Raw genomic sequence first — 4,085 nt, 5'->3', positions numbered from 1 at the left:
TTTCTTTTTTTAATAAAACTTAAATGTCACATTTATTTGAAGTACACTTTACCATGTCTTTCTAACAGATAAATGCCTCTCTTGCCAGTCTACAAAAGTAGCAAATGTGAAAAAAGTCCAACATCTGTTTTTTTCCAGCTCCACTTTTTAGAAAATATGTGCTCAAACAGGCTGTTTCGGGATTTTTCCCTTCATGACTTCACAAAGGGCAGTAACCCCTCCCCACACCCGATGCTATCGGCGGGCCATAGGGGACCAGGCCCGCCAGCATAAATGCTTGTGCCCACCCCCATTAAACAAAAATATTACGTAGATGTCACAGTAAAGAGCTGGCAGCAGAGACGCCACAAATATATCACGCATTTGTCTTAATCTGGATAAAAGATGTCAACCAGTCGAGGGATGATAGTGGCAATAATGATGATAGCCCTCTGTTTTTTTGGGTGACCTTCGTTGAACCCGTCTGCCTCCCACACCCACGAACGATGGAGGGCCGACGGGGAGGTCGCAGCGACTGTAAAGAACTTTTATGTTACTTATCACAGTTTACAATAGATACACTATAGATAAAAAAAGAACTAAATTCTGCATTTGAAAAATGTATAATATCAGTGCAACTAAGAATACAACTTCATTATTCTGTAGACTACACATAATTGCCTAAAATATGTCTGCCTATAAAACAGTCCTACAGTAGCTCTTCAATGTTAGTGGGATCAAAATGTTTGATGAAACACTTAATATATTTGTTTATCTTGACACGTGTAAGAGTCTTGCACACCATCAATTATCACAGATGCAATTGTCAACCAACCCCCGTTATTAGAAAAGTCCATCCTCTCCATCTTCTGTTTACTAAGTCTGTGAGAAAGAGAAGACAAAATAATAATAAAAAAAAAATGTTAAATGGAAAAAAGAGAAATGCATCCAAATAAAAGTAAGTACCTGTTCTTCTGCAAAGCCTCTCTGAAGCAACAGCTCCGTTATTCTGAAGTCTCAGCTCTCCTCCAGTAACACACCTCCAAAACCCTATCCACTCACATTCACACACAGATCAATACATTTGAACACACAGTAATTAAGCACCATTTAGAGCAGGTGGTTGAAAAAATGTCCTTTGATTGAATAGCAAAATGCCATGGTCTGCATTGTAAGCAGGTTAATGTTAGCACACTGTTAACTGATAGCTTCACATTGAACATAAATTGACACAGAAGGATTGATATCTAATCACACTTACATAACATCTGAATAAGCAGCAAGTATGTTATTCTTATTTTCTCCTGTCCTTGACTAAAACAACATTATTCGCAAGACTGTCCCAAGACTGCGACAACAGTACAGCTGGCGTTTCTCACTCATTGCAGATATTTAAAGAGAATTGATTTCTGCTGTTTTTGTAAAATGTTGCAATAGCTCCATTATCAAAAAAACGTTTTTTTGTTTTTTTTTAATCCACACGCTAGCCTCGTGTTTCCTCCTATTCTTCAGTTATGCTCAAAATGATTTACAATTGTCACTACCGAAACATATGGTAGCGTTCAGCAGTGACATGATCATTTTATATAGCGACACAGTGGAAAGGTGAGTTAAATCCCATCATTTTGAAATAAATGTGTTTGAAATGATGAATCTTAAAGAAACTCACTGAGTTGATGACTTTCAATCATCTATTTAGAGCAAATAAGCAATTGATAAGTAATATTTGTACATAAATGATCATGGAAGAACATTTTTTCTTCAAAAATAATGTTTTTCATTGACCAAAAAGCATACGTGTTTGTAATATTCCCAACATCAGCCATGTTCTGAGTTAATATTAAGCAATACGGTTGAGTGAATATGATAAAACACTGTAAAGAAGACACTGCTCACCACTGAAACACAGTGTTTTTTTAAATTTATATATATATTGACTTATCAACTAAAACGTTAGGGTACTGATTGCTGAACTGTATGGTCGATCTCATAAATCGTTAACTCTGAAATCAATCAGATCAGTGTCATGCATTTTAGAAAGAAGATTGCCCATCAATTTTGAAGAATTGTATATATTGAAATTTGTTTAAAAAAAATAAAATTGTGAAAATAATGTTAACACAGGGAAAGTAAACATTAACATAATATTTTTTTCTAATAGTTTAATACTAGGTTTTGGCAGTGACAGATTTGGGGAGAGGAAAAACAGTCTATAAAATACCATTTTTTTCCATAGTCTGTGTGTCCACTGTGTGTTCGAGACTGAGCATCCCCTCGACGCCATTCATTCTCGTAACACTGTCGAGACACAGGAGTAAGTTTAAAGAAAAGATAGGGTTTTATTTTATCTAAAAATAGAAAACCAAATTTAAAAACCAAATTATAAGAACAAGGCATATAAAAGATGTCCATATCATATAACTTTAAATCAAGATGATGACATGAATTAGGGTACCTGAAATCAGTGCAGAGCCTTATGCCTCCATCCTTTGGTATGACGACCATTGGGTTACACCACTCGCAACCTCAAACCCCAGGGACTGCATCAGGTCAACCTCCCTCCTCAGTGAGGCCAGCAGCCGCTCAGGGATCCTGTAACTTAATTTATTACACCTCTCATCTTTGCACCTTCTCTCACAACAATGTCTTGCTCAACAATATTTGTTCCAGGGATTTTCGTGGAAAACTTCTGAAATACAGATAGATCTTACCTGAAGCAGTTTGCCATCTGAGATCATGGTCTACCAGGTCACTAGAGAGTTAAGTATTGCTCATCCACTTCTTCATGCAGCACACTTCTATCACCAGGTAGGAACACCAGGAGTTTCTGTCCTGGGTCGAAGGTTCATGGCCTGGCTGACTTGTCACAACAGGACTTGTTGCTAATGGGCGTCCGCCATGTGCGATTGGGCCAGCTCGTCCATTTTCTCCAGCCGCTCTCTCATCTGGATGACACAGAGTACAACGTTAACAGATCCCACCCTCCCCTTGCCTCCCTCCCAGATCTCTCTCAACAGTGCAAATGGGCCCCAAATTTCATGTCCATACAAAAGAAGAGAAACTAGTGGAGGATTGTGGTACTTACCTGCATGCAAAGAGGTAGAGCAGCCATTGATTCCGGTCTGCACCAGTGTTGTTTACAAACTTGGTCTGGTTAAAGTACTACGTTAGCCTATCTGTTTAAGGATGATCTGGTGTGATCCTGAGTCTCCTGATACCAAGTAACTGGTACACCTGTTTCAGCAGAGTAGAGATAAAGTTAGTTTCCTAATTAGTTAATATTTCACAAAGGAAGCACATATTTGAAAGACTTGTACAAAATAGAAGACGCTGATTTTTGATCAACTTTAAACTGTATTTCATTGGCTTCATGAAGGATCTCAGACAGGTTTCTGACAATGGCCTCAGCGAGTCCCCTTTTTCAGTCCACCCATTTTCTGAGGGAAAAAAGGACACACAAATGTTGTGCACAAAGCCAAATTACAACACAAATATAGGTCAATAAATGCATCACACATACTTGTGGCCAAAAGTGAGGGGGTAAATATGATGGCTGTAATGCTTGGAAGGTGCAGTGGAAAAAAAAAACACTTTTACTTCAATTTCAAAATGTAAACATAAAATCACTTACTATCTTTGCTAAAAGGTTTAAAAGTTATTTGTATTCAATGATTTTAATCTTTAGCTAACTACAAGATACAGCTCGCTAACAGTAGCTTGACATTTAGTTCATGACAATAAACAAGGCCTTTCAAAGTACATATTCTCCGCAAATATAATATTTTACGTAGTTCAGATAATTAATTCACTTTATCTCATTAAGTTAGACTGTATTTTACTTACCATTTAGAACTTCACAGGAGCAAGACTCTCAACTCTTCTCCTGTCTCTCCAATAGAGGTGGGTAAAGTAGCCAAAAATTGTAGTCAAGTAAGAGTATAGTTGATTTAGAACAATATGACTCAAGTAAAAGTAAAAAGTAGTCATCCAAATAATTACTTAAGAGTAAAAAAGTATTTAGTGAAAAAACTACAAGTACTGAGTAACTTCTGATTTATTAATCAATAAATAAAAGCATGAATGTAATCACATACACACAAACATAA

General features: G+C 36.9%; 1 long non-coding RNA gene across 1 annotated transcript; it reads right to left on the bottom strand.

Annotated features, from left to right (window-relative positions):
* Nucleotides 1-776: 776 nt before the first annotated feature.
* On the bottom strand, nucleotides 777-3,882 carry LOC306821960. Its single transcript, XR_013778843.1, has 4 exons — nucleotides 3,823-3,882; nucleotides 3,065-3,213; nucleotides 2,691-2,924; nucleotides 777-861 (listed from the first exon to the last, which is right to left on the bottom strand). It is a non-coding gene; the product is annotated as an uncharacterized lncRNA (long non-coding RNA).
* Nucleotides 3,883-4,085: the final 203 nt, after the last annotated feature.

Source organism: Symphodus melops (genome assembly GCF_947650265.1).
Source record: "Symphodus melops genome assembly, chromosome: 4".
In the NCBI taxonomy this organism is placed as follows: domain Eukaryota; kingdom Metazoa; phylum Chordata; class Actinopteri; order Labriformes; family Labridae; genus Symphodus; species Symphodus melops.
This window is presented reverse-complemented; position numbering and strand designations above follow the sequence as displayed.